The sequence below is a fragment of the Sarcophilus harrisii genome, chromosome 2 (genome assembly GCF_902635505.1).
Source record: "Sarcophilus harrisii chromosome 2, mSarHar1.11, whole genome shotgun sequence".
NCBI classification, from domain to species: Eukaryota; Metazoa; Chordata; class Mammalia; order Dasyuromorphia; family Dasyuridae; genus Sarcophilus; species Sarcophilus harrisii.
The window spans coordinates 115,257,098-115,269,770 of NC_045427.1; the positions used below are offsets into that span (position 1 = coordinate 115,257,098).

Below are 12,673 nucleotides of genomic sequence, written 5' to 3' on the forward strand. Positions count from 1 at the left end.
TGTCTCTTAAGTTTCCTTGGCTTTCTTCAACACAGCTCAAATCTCACCACCTGAAGGAGAATTTTCCAGATCTTCCTAGCTGCTAGTAGTGTCTTACAATTTTAGATTACCTATTATCTACTGTGTATATATCTTGTATGTACATAGTTATTTACAAATTTTCTTCTTCACTAGAATGCATAGTCTGAAGGCAGGGACTGGTTTTTGTCTTTATATTCTAAGTACTTGGTATAATGGCTGGGTCATGATAAAAACTTAGTAAGTGCTTTTTGACTTAAGTCTCCTACTTCACTGATAATATCTAAAACATTTGAAGGTTACTCCTTCAACTCATTCTCTACCCCTCAAAGTTAACATAATCAGTCGTTTTTTTCCTCTGGTTTCATAAGATGTATCACTTCCTTGATCAAAATAATTCTCTGATCAAAATGTCCTTGATCTTTTAGAACTTTGCTCTAGCAGTCATACAATATTTCCTGGTCCTCCCTTCTATTCATTTATAATATATTCCAAAATTATATGTCCTTGATCTTTTAGAACTTTGCTCTAGCAGTCATACAATATTTCCTGGTCCTCCCTTCTATTCATTTATAATATATTCAGGTCTTCCTAATCCTATAAATTAATTTTGCTCCTGTCTAACTTCTATCCTCTTTCTCATCCCCTCTATTGCCAAAGTTCTTTAAAAGGTGGATTACTACTTGTTGGAATCTTTACAAATTGTTAAGTCATTAGAGTTGATAGAGACAATAATCTAATTTAGCATGATTCAGTATGAGTAATCTGATCCTACGAAGAGATGTGGGCCAGAACTTGAAACAAGGTACTAAGTACAACTGATAGACAATAATGCTTGTGTTCACACCTTTAGAGAGCTCTTATAAGCAAGAAGTATTTAAGTACTCATTGGAGTTCACACGTTTGGGAGATTTCAGGGTTTAGTATGAATTCACACCTCTCTTGAAGCTCTTAGGGCCAGAGAGCACCCAGAGATTCATTGCATCTTCCACCTTGGTGTTGGCTGGAGGCTGAAGAAAACAGAGGCAGAAGCAAAGGACAAAACTGCAAGAGCTCTTAGAACCAAGCACAGAGATAGGCCTCAACTAACCGACTATTTTGGAAGGAGAAAATAAACGTTTGTATTTTTACCAGCTGGCTGAATTTTGGGTGATTATTTACTTTCAACTGAAACTAAGGCTGCCTCCAGAAAACCTCCCCGAAAAACCTGCTTTCTCCCAGAGAGAACCATCATATATTTTAAAGTACAAAAACACCAATAACTACTTTCTCATCTATTTCTTGTGATCTGACTTTAGTCTTATCTCTTCACTAAAAAACTATCTTCTCAATGTTTACCAATGATTGATCAACCGTCTTGTCTCCTTGTGAGATTGTGAGCTCCTTGTCTTGCCTTTTCTTTGTAAACTCCAGCATTTAGCACAGTGCCTGAAAGTAGGCACTTAATAAATGCTTATTGACTAACATTCCTTCCAACCCCCTAAGTTGGACATTCTGTAGAAATCTGTTCTCAATCTTTTTATTCTCTTCATTTTCTTCCTTGACAATCAGATTCATTCCAATCCCATACAAATGACTATACCCCAACTACTTTCCTGAATTCTAGACTTGTATTTCCGTATAATAAACATATTCATCTGAATGCCTTATCACTACTTCAGACATATTCAAAATTGAATGTATCATCTTTTCTCTCAAACCTGTTCTTCTATTTCTTTTGATGACATCAAACTTTATTCAGTCTTTTAAGCTAAAAAAAAATCTTGATATTTTCTTGTGACTTTTCTCCCTTCCTGATCTCAGTTACCAAATTCTGTGATGATACCTTTATGATGCATCTCAAAACTGTTTTCATTCTTGCCCCTTTCACTCCTATATATTATACTTGGTAATAGGCAACTAGAAGTGATTCCAGTCTATAAAGTCAGCTAGTTGGGTTAGGTGTTGCTTTTGTAGCTTTTACAGATATCTGTGGTTTGTTTTCATAATTTTCTATGTGAATAGAACATACATGGTTGAATTCAGCAATTTCTTATGAAACTTTTCTTAAGGTAAGGTCAGTCATACGTGGGTAAGCACAACTATGTTTTTACTTACTCCACTTGAAAGTGTTTAAAAGAGTGTCACACAATTAAAGGAACCATTAGAACTGTAGCATGAAAGGATATGGGTCTAGAGACTGCTTATGGTTTCATTGTTATAGGAAACTCCCAGGTGAGAAAAGTACCTTTTCTGCTACTTATATCAGAGAGTTGAATTGAGTGCTGCTAAGAGATTAAATGATTAATGCAGGATGACATAGTAGAATCTTTAATCCACAGCTATATCCCATGGGCAAGGGGAAGGAGGGCATGGTGGAATATGGATGTGGGGATATAGGATGGAGGGTATGGTAGCAATTTATGAGTATTCCATTAACTAATGGAACAACTAGCCCATTCAGATATAGTCTGTCCGATTTAAAGCAGTAGAGCCTACTGGGGAAAAACAATAGCTGAAAGTCCCAAGTTTTTCTTTGCTGAGGTTATTGTAAATGAATAGATATTTCCTCCATTATATAGAAATTGACTCAACATTGAAGCAGCAGGTTCCAGTGAAAACAAATTTGGGAATAGGGACTCAGGTTAATTTTGAGTTCTAATAATGTAACATTATACATGTTCAGTTTCCTCTTTCCCCATCATCGAGAAGAGATATGGTAGAAGTACAGGAGACAGAACCTCCTTCCCTTTGCCTACTTAATGGTCTGCAGAGGTGAAATACTGAAAGTAGTACAGCAAGGTGCTATCAAAAGTCCAGTCATCTAGAGGGAACATCAGATTATATGCTGATGGAGAAATCCAACTTAAAAAAAAAAAAAAAGTCATTTTTCTAAGCTAGGCTGTCATTAAGAACGTAAGTATGTTGTTACTAGGGTCAGGATCTGGCTGGTCAACATTCTGAGTAGATTACTCCAGTGCCTAAGGAGAGACTATGTACCCAGGAAGGGGGAAGTTCTGGACCCATACATGCAGAAGATGTACCACAACTGGCAGCTTTATCTTCCACTACTCAGTTCTGGTTCACAGATTCAGGGTGAACTGAGAAAGTGTTCCCAGGGGTGGCATTCAAGGATAAGTAAAGGATTCAGGCTTAAGTTGAGAGGAATGAACACAGAAGAAAACTGCAGTAGTGTGACTGATCTCCAGGAACAGCAGGTTCTCAGGTCCAGCTTCTAGCTCCATCTGAAGCTTGCAGTGGATTCAGTCCAGGAATCTAGTCTACTTGGTGATAGGGACTGGATCTGATCTACTGCTCTTTAGACACATTAACTTACAGAGCTCAGGCATGTATGGGGGGGTAGCACTCAAACCGCTATGGATCAAATTGTTTTGAGAGTACTGAAGTCTTGCAGGTGGCCAGTCTGAGCTATAACTGAAATTCTGGAATAACACAATATTCAATTTCCCCAAAAAGCCAGGTCATATCTTCCCTCCAGAAGTATACAGAGGTCAGTCCTAATATCAAGTCCAAAATCAAAAAGACCAGAAGAATGGACAAAATCAATAAAAAGTTAGTTACTATGATGATGAGTGCTCAAAATGTGAATCTAGAAGAAATTAAAACATCAAGGAAAGGCTCAAAATTCCTGGAATATTTGAAGAGTTAGAAAATTATTTTAGAGGAGCTGTGGAAAAAATTAGAAGTAACAACTTGGCTCAATAAGTACAAAGCCTTGTTCAAGCAACAAATTCCTTGGAAATTTTGCTATTTAGTTATTTTCCTGACCTTTTTTGAGTTTTCTTGGCAAAGATACTGAAGTGGTTTGCCATTTCCTTCTCCAACTGGTTTTACAGATAGGAAACTGAGGCAAACAGGGTGAAGTGGCTTTCCTAGGATCAGAGACCAGATTTGAACTTGGGAAGAACAGTCTTCCTGACTCTAGGCCTGGTGTTCTATCCATTATACTGAAAATTAGAATGGACTAAAAGAAGCTAATGACAACATAAGAAATATTAAAGTCCAAAAACTGTCCAAAAAAATGTAAAGACTGCCAAAAAAAAATGCAAACATCAAAGAAAAAATTTAAGAATTGCTGGACATACTGTTCAGGTTGTCCAGCTATTCTTAAATTTTTTTCTTTGCATCTTTTGTTGCAGTCTTTACATTTTCACTTAATTCTTATTCTTAAATCTTATAATCTTATCTTTATATCTTAAATCTTAATAATCTTAAAACTGTCCAGATCTCTTGGAACCAGAAAGCAAAATACAAATAGGAAAAATTCATTAGTTGATGAATTATCATTTATGAAAGTTATGAAAGAAGACCAAAACGAAAACTTCCAGGAAATATTATAGTCAAAATCTGGAACTTCAGGGTTAAAGAAGAAAAATACTGCAATCAGAAAGAAACAATTTAAGTACTAAGGATCCTTAGTAGACATGCATAATTTAGCAGCCACCAATGGAAAGGAACATAGTCTACCTTGGAATATGATATTCCCAAGGGCAAAGTATATAGGCTTACAGCAAAACTGAGTATAATGCTTCAGTGGGGGAAATAGATCTTTGATGAAATGAAGCATCTGAATAAAAAGTGCAGAGCTGCATCTGCATAGAAACTAGGACATTCAAACACAGAAGTTAAGAAACAAACAGGCAAACATGAATGAATGGTGATGGACTAAATATGGATAAATTGTTTACATTCTCTTATGAGAAAATACACATATCCTTTCAGAACCCTGAATGTTAAGGCCTCTAGGGAATCTAATTAAACAAAGCTTGGGGATGATTGTTATATGTTGATGATCTATAGAAAAAAAGGAAGGAGGTGGAGAGTAAATTTGGGAAAAATAATGGTGCATAAGTAGAAGTCCATGTAAAGAAAAGGAAATGGGACAGTAGAATCAGCTGACCCTTGAGCCTTACCCTCAGTTGAATTGGTTAAAGGAGGAAAGAACACATATACACACACACAAAAAGTTGAATCTAACATCTCATTCAACAAGAAAATAGGGAAAAGGATGAATTAATGGGATCATAGTTGAAGGGAGGAATTATTCCTAAGCAACCAACTCTAAAAATGTTTATAGCTTTTTTCAAAGTAGCAAAGAATGGAAATCTGAGTGCCTATAAATTAGAAAATAGCTGAACAAGTTATGCTACATAAATATGATAGAATACTATAATTATTATAGGTAGCATTTACATAGTACCTATGTGCTAAACACTTAAAAAATGTTTTTTGATCCTCACAACAACCTTGGTTATCATTATCCTCATATTCTAGAGGAGGAAACAGGTTAAGTGATTAACCCAAGATAACATAGCTAGGAAGTATCTGAGGCTGAACTTGAACTCAAGTCTTCCTGACTGCAGTTCAGTGCTCTATCCACTGGGCCACATTAACTGCCTATAATACTATCATATCAGAGATGATGAAGATAGTTTCAGAGAAACTTGGGAAAACATGGGAAGTGATAAAGAGAAAAGTGAACAGAACTAGGAGAATATGCAATAACAACATGGTAAAAACAATTTCAAAATCATTAGAAACTCTGATGAGCCTAATGACCAAACATAATTACAGAGGACCTATGATGAAACATGCTATCTACATCATAATAAAAAGGTGAAGGACAGTGCAGAATGAGATATGTATGGGTATCTCTATATGTATTTTATGTGTACACAAAATACACATGTACATATATGCATTTTGTACATAGTCAATACGTAAATTGTTTTGATTATACATATTTGTAACATGTTTTTGTCATTTGTAATGTGTTGGTGTGGGAAAGAAAGGATTTTTGTTGATTAAAAAAATTAAAGCAAAATACGAGTTAAATGAGATTGCCCAGAAGACAGAATTTCTCAGGAATCAAATATCAATATCCTTTAATATCTGATATTAGACAATGAGCGGGTGAGCAACAAAAATATCATTTGGTTTTTAATCTTGGGCATTCTACTCTTTTTTCCCTTTTATTGAGCGTGATGAATTGAAGCCCTGCAGTTCTCCTAAGATGAAAAGCATTGAGAACCAGAGCTAAAGCAAAGAGTGGGAGGATTCATAAATATTTGCTGTCTTTCCTCTGTAGACGGCTCAAGTTTGAAGATGCACCAAAAATTGATGCATCTGGCTCTTGGTTTATTTTACTCCGACTTATTCACTTCAATCAAGTGCCTGTTCTGCACAATGCTGGGCCCTGGGGATACAAAGTAAAAAATAACTGTCTTTGCCCTTCAAGATCTTAACGTTCCACTGGGGCCGGTAGGGAAGAGAGCAAGCGAACAAGGTTCCGGCCACGAGAGGGCGTCAGAGAAAGCGTGACAAGGAAGCGTTACGGCCTGAGCAGAACTTTGAAGAAAGGCCGAGTTTAGGAGGATGGCTTCTGGGCTTGGGCAAAGTCTAAGGTAAATCCGTGGTCCCGGGGGTGGGAAACAGCTTGCAGTCCGGTCTGCCTGGGACAGAGAGGGTGCGAAGAGCGAGGAGATGAGAAAGAGCATGGAGAAGCACACCGGAGCTGGTCCGGAGGGTCCCAAGTGCCCGGAGGCACGAGTTTGCCCCTTGTCTCCCAGCCGTAGGGAGTCGCGGATGGTCTTTGAGCCACGGAGTCGCTCAGTCGCGCACCGCGGCCCACGGCGTGATAGCCGCGGCAGCAGCCGGGAGGAGAGAGCGAGCGGCAGCGGGGATAGCGCGGGGGCGGGAGGCGGGGATCGCTGCGTGGGGGCGGGGCAGGTTGAGGGCAGAGTCGGGACCCCCTCCACAGACAGAAAGTACTGTTATTCCCTAGGGAACCAGCTGCATTGTGGGGGGGGGGGGGGGGCACTGAGCCTGGAGGGGAGAAGACCCGAGTTCAGGGCTAACCCGGACACTTAGCAGCTGTTTGGAGTCTGCGGAGTCGGTGGCTCATTGGACGGATTACTGGCTCTAGCGTCAGTAGGGCCTGAGTTCAACGCTAGCAGCCTCTCCGGAGTCTGCCCAGAAAACGTCAGACAGCACCCGAGGCCTCGAAGAGCGGGACGAGCCTCGTTTGGGGGGCGCTGCCAGGTCGCCCGAGTCCCTTCCCTCCGCCCTTCCCAGCCCGCTTCCCTACTGCGTCGTCGGGCGGGAGGCACGCCCCGAGGGGCGCTTGTTGCGCAGGCTCCCCAGCTCCTCCCGGCCCTCGGGGGATTTCCGGGCAAACGCCCGGCGCGGCTCGCCGCCTCCGGCTCCTCTCACAGAGGGAGAAACTGAGGCGGAGCGGGCTCGGCGACTTTCTCCTCAGTGCTAGCCAGAAAGGCCGGCCCCGGGCCCCGGGCCCCGGCCGCCCCGCCCGAAAGGGAGAGCGGCTCGGGCTGGGCCTCGCGGGGAGGCGAGGCACTGCTCCTAAGCCGTTCCCATCCCCGGGGAACTAGGCCGCGTGGGCCCTGAAGGGAGGTAGGGAGAAGGGAGGCCTTCGCTTGTAGTGCTGTCACAGATAGAACGGGGAGTGCCAGGCACTCCTCCAAGGGCCGCCGAACCCACCCGGCCTCTGACATTTGGAGTCAAAGGATCCGGGTTCCAATTCGCTGTCGGGGCAAAAGGCTCATAAGGTTTCCTCAAACGTACAATGTGTTCCATCTTTTTCTCCCTCCAACTCCCCCTAGCCAGCAAGTAATGTTAGATATGTGCAATTACATATTTACATAATTATCGTGCAAATCATGTTTAATTATCGTGCTGCACCAGAAAGATCAGATAAAAAGGGGGAAAGGGGAAAGAAAACAAAATGCAAGCAAAACAACAAAAAAGATGCAAATACTATGTTGTGATCCATAGTCAGTCCCATAGTCCTCTCTCTGGGGGCAGATGGCCCTGTCACAAGGCCGTTGGAACTGGTCTGAATCACCTCAGTGTTGAAAAGGGCCACTTCCAAGATAGGAGTTTTTAAAAAGTACTTAGCCCCATGCTTTTAGTTGGTACCTAATAAATGCTTATTCCCTGAAGATCAAAGCATATGATGTTTCACTTTGTGCAGCTGGGCTTTCTTTTGGTTTGTTTCTTTTTTCAAATCATGACTGTCTCACAAAAGGGGAAGTTAAAAAAAAAAACTCATAGTAAGGGACAGCTAGATGACATGTTGGTTAGAGCACTGGTCCCAGAGGCAGGAGGAACCTCGAGTTCAAATCTTGCCTCAGACCCTTAATTAGTTGTGTGATTTTGGGCAAGTCACCCCCAATTGTCTCTACAACACTACAAGTAGTTGGGAAAAAATTTTTAAAAATATTTTTAAGAATTGTGTTCCCTGTGAACAAGTTCCTTTGTTCTCCACAGCCTCAATATGTTAGTTAATTGTAGTCAAAATGTAGCACCTGCTTTAAACACCTTTTTCCTACTTTCTCCTGCCTTTTTTTTTAGCTTCCATGTTTTACCAGTTGTGTGATAATGCTCCTTCACCTTAAAAAGACAGTCTCCAGCCTCCATCATCAAGCTGAATGTTCTAAAAAAACTTCACAGGATCATGAAATTGCAGAGCCAGGAAGACATTATGGTAGACATTGGGAGAACAAAAGGACAAAAAAAGGAAACAGTGTCCATCCTTAAAAACGTTGGATTCTATGTTATGAAGAAAACTTTGTTTCACAATTCATAAGCTGTAAAAAGTAAGGATTTTTTTTTTTTTTTTTTGTTAAGGGAGGGAATGATATGATTAAACCAATATTTTAAGGGGGAACTCTGGAGGATATGTAAGATAGAAAGCCCTAAGAGTTAAGAGAGCCATTTAGAGAGTGTATGGGAATGAAAAGGCCTGTATTTGAGAGACCTTACCTGATGATTGATTAGGTATGGGAGCTAAGAATGGGCATATCATTAACAAAAGAAAGTAATTGTAGAGGCTTGAGTGTCTGAGGAAATTTCTGTGAGGACACAGAATTTAAATCTGATCTGAAGGAATCCATATATTATCACTGAGGAAGAATCACCTGACAGTACACTCAAGCTGGAACCCTTGGCCTACTTTCTCATCCATTATATGCCTACCCAGAAAACAATGGGATTCATTTCACTCCATCTTGTAAATAGTGTGGTGCCATCACGTCCACAGCCATGCTGTCTCTCTTGACAGAGCAATATTACAAAGTAAAAGGCCAGAGAAATGAAGGAGAATGCATTACTCCATGCACAAAACCTATATTACAGTAACTTTATTAAACAGAACAGTATATACGTGTTGGGGGTATACCAAATTTAATTATAACATGGTCCCTGCCTTCAATAAATAACAATAGTTGTTTGTATAGCTATTTATTTTCCCCAAAACTACCAGCAGAGACAATTTTTTATTTTTTTTTTTTTTGGAGAGGCAATATCGGTTGTGACCAGTTAATTGTTAAGTGTCTTAGGTCAAATTTGAACTTAGATTCCTCCCAACTTCAGGACCAGTGCTCTGTCCACTGTTATCTAGTTGCCCCTTACCATGAGGTGCTTTTTTTTTTTTTTTTTAAATTCTGAGTTCTACATTTTTTCCCTTCATCTCTCACCTCCCCCTTCCCTGAGACAATTATGTTATGAAAGAAGCTATTAATTTGCATTATCTCTTATGTTTCATAATAACCTGTGAGATATTGTTAAACCCATTTTATAGATGAAGAATTAAGGTTCAGAATTGAGAATTTGAGATCTGATCTGCCTTTGGTCACATACTTATCTAGTTTAGGAGGTGGGAGGTGGATTTCTTCTGTCTTCAAATCCAGCACTCTTTCTATTACAAAGAGCTGTTTAGAGTTTCTATAAATACTAGTAAAACTACCATGAATCTTCTGCAAGGGTTATTTGCCTGCCTCCCAAGTTTGGGAAGCACAATCTTCTGGATTAAAAACTAATCATTTTGCTTGTTATCTAGGTGGGCCCACTGGATGGAGGACTGGGGTAATAATACTTGCCTCTATTGTATGAATCAAGATGTCTACAGCATTTAGCAAACTTGAAAGCATTACTTATGTAAATTATATCTATTGTTATGAGTGTCTTAATTTTTAGTTTTCATTTTGTTTCAGACATCAAAAAAGGCAAACAATTTGCTAGTGAAAATCTTTTACTTAAACATTTTCTCACCTTGACACTTATTGTTAGCATTTTCTTAAAACAGCCTCTTTCTTACAGTCATATCACTAACTATAGGGAGCCAGATCAAGAGACAGCATTCTGATGACTTTTGTGTTGTTGAAAAAAAAATATTAACTGCATACCCTTTGTTTTGGACACTCACGATTCTTTTTTAACATTATTTTAGCTTTCTAGTCCAAGCATTGTTCTTGGAGGGAGAAATGTCCAAACTAACAATGTCCCCTCATTGCCAGACAGATCTCTCCAACACAAGATATTTTAAAGATATATTTATAGAAATCTTGAACTTGGAAAATTTCACAATTTTGTAAAACATAGTTGTGCAATTTAGGGTTAACATTCATTTCACCTAATTGAGTAATAGTCATTTAATCTTTGGGGATCTTCAGTAGAATTATCCTTGTAAACCACACAGTCCCACTTTGACCATTACCTTCAAAATGGTTCCAGATAACATGAGGTTATCAGGGACCTCCCCCTTCTAATACTCTAATCCCTTCAGGAAATGGGAAAAGGGGTCAGTCAAGGTCCCCCTTGTCCTTAGTCCTTGTCTAAGTACTTCAAGGGAGGAGGTCTCTTAGCTGATTTAGAAAGAAGGGAACAGGACATTATTTCAGAATTGATCATAAAAGGAAGGTTGATAAAATGTAGCTTTCATACTAAGGCTTCAGACTAGGACAATCTTAAAATACAATCTTAATGCCTATAAAAGGGGACATCAGGGGACTTGGCTTTCTCAGTCTAAAAGGAAGATATTGGTCCCATAGTGTGTGTTTGTGTGGGGGGAACGAGGAGGGGGAGAGTTGTTGCCAAATTCTTTCAAATAAAAGCAGCTTGGTGTTCTTATTTAAATTGAGCTCATCTAAAAATAGCTCCTGTCAGCTCAGCAGTCTGTGCACTCACACTTTCTTCTCCATTAGATTCTCAGCTTAAAGGGACATAGGCAAAAGCAAAATATAGTTATGGCTCCTTTCTTAATTTCTGCCCAATGACCTATACCTTATGAGGATAGATAAACCATCTTTGGAGCCAAGACAAAAACAAAAACAAAAACCATGTTTTGTCCTAGTACTTTTTGCCCTTTTTTAGAACAGGTTTGTCCTTTCCCTTTGGTTTCTACTGAACCATCTTGGCAGGTTTTCTGTTCAACACTAGGAGGTACTGTTGTGTGTAGAATGTAACAGACTTCTTTCTAGGAAGGACTTTCTTAATTTTGATTTTGCCTTAGAACAATCCATTTAGTTTCTAAGCCAAGTAAGTATATTAACTTATTTATTCATTCATTCATTCATTCCTTTCTTTGTTTATTTATTTATTAGCTTATTTATTTCACCATCAGGCCTTCCTTTAGAAAAAAACTCATGCCAAACTTTTAATGGCTCCCTATTTTATGAGTACAGTGCTCTGATAAGTAAGGAGAGAAAATATACCAAGTTATATCTAGCAATGGGGGCAAGTGCCTACTATGTGCTAGGTTTTGTGCTAAGTGCTGGGGTTACACAGAAAGGTAAAAACAAATAATATAACAATGCCTGTTTGTTGGCCACAAAAACCACTAAAAGTTTTAGGAATGTGTTGGAGCCAGTTGGTACCTCTTCAGCTAATGAAATTTTCAGTATGAGCATTTATAGCTCAGAAATCAGCAAATGCTACAAATCAAGTCTGGATTTATTTTTTGATTGTCAAGAAAATGATGCAGAAAATATTAACAGCTTAGATTATCCTTCAAAGTGGGTCATGGGACATCTAGCTGTCACATGGATAGGGCACTGGGTCTGGTGTCAATAGGACCAGAGTTCACATCCAACTCTAGACACTAATTGTGTGACCCTGGGCAAGGTACTTAACCCCGATTGCTCCCCACAAAAAAGATATGTCATGAGTACATTATAGACTTGCATCCCCTTCCCCCCAACTACATGATGGTTATTAAACATTGTACCCAACCTGTGGTAGAGCCTTCTAAGTTTGTATTGGAAGGATCAGCCACAGTCAGACATACTGAATATTCATTCCAATATTATGTCAGTTTGGTCCTCTGAATATGAAGGACCACAACTGACCAACTAGCACATTACTGATTTGTGTTTCTTCCCAGTCTGGGAAGAGAAGAAACTGAATCAAGAATCAGTGGTTTAGGGACTTTCACTCATGGCTACAGGAGTTTGGGAACTCATGAGAAGAAAAAGGAAGATGTGACTGTGGTCTTATAACACTCTTAGATTTGTCCATGAGACAAAAAACTGGAAGCCAGTGGCTGAGACACCCGAGTCCCTTTAAAAAGATTATACACATACAGACACATACACACACAGAGTGTGTATATATGTGCATGTGTGTCTTGTATCTCTGTTTTCTATATGTATGTGTACATGTGTGTACCTGTGCATGTATTTACACATACAAGTATATATACAGGTAGGCATATATGTATATACAGGAAAATGCATATATACATACACACATAGGCACACACACACACACACATATATATATATACACACACATAAGCTATGTAGGAAACAATTAGCATAAGGAAGGCAAAAACATTAAGTGAGAGCAGGAAAGGGATTCT

The 12,673-nt window shown here is 39.4% G+C and overlaps 1 long non-coding RNA gene across 1 annotated transcript; it reads left to right on the plus strand.

Annotated features, from left to right (window-relative positions):
• The first annotated feature begins 6,069 nt into the window (after positions 1 to 6,069).
• On the plus strand, positions 6,070 to 12,452 carry LOC100925395. The gene is made up of 3 exons (XR_147336.4): positions 6,070 to 6,422; positions 8,389 to 8,633; positions 9,875 to 12,452. It is a non-coding gene; the product is annotated as an uncharacterized LOC100925395 (long non-coding RNA).
• Positions 12,453 to 12,673: the final 221 nt, after the last annotated feature.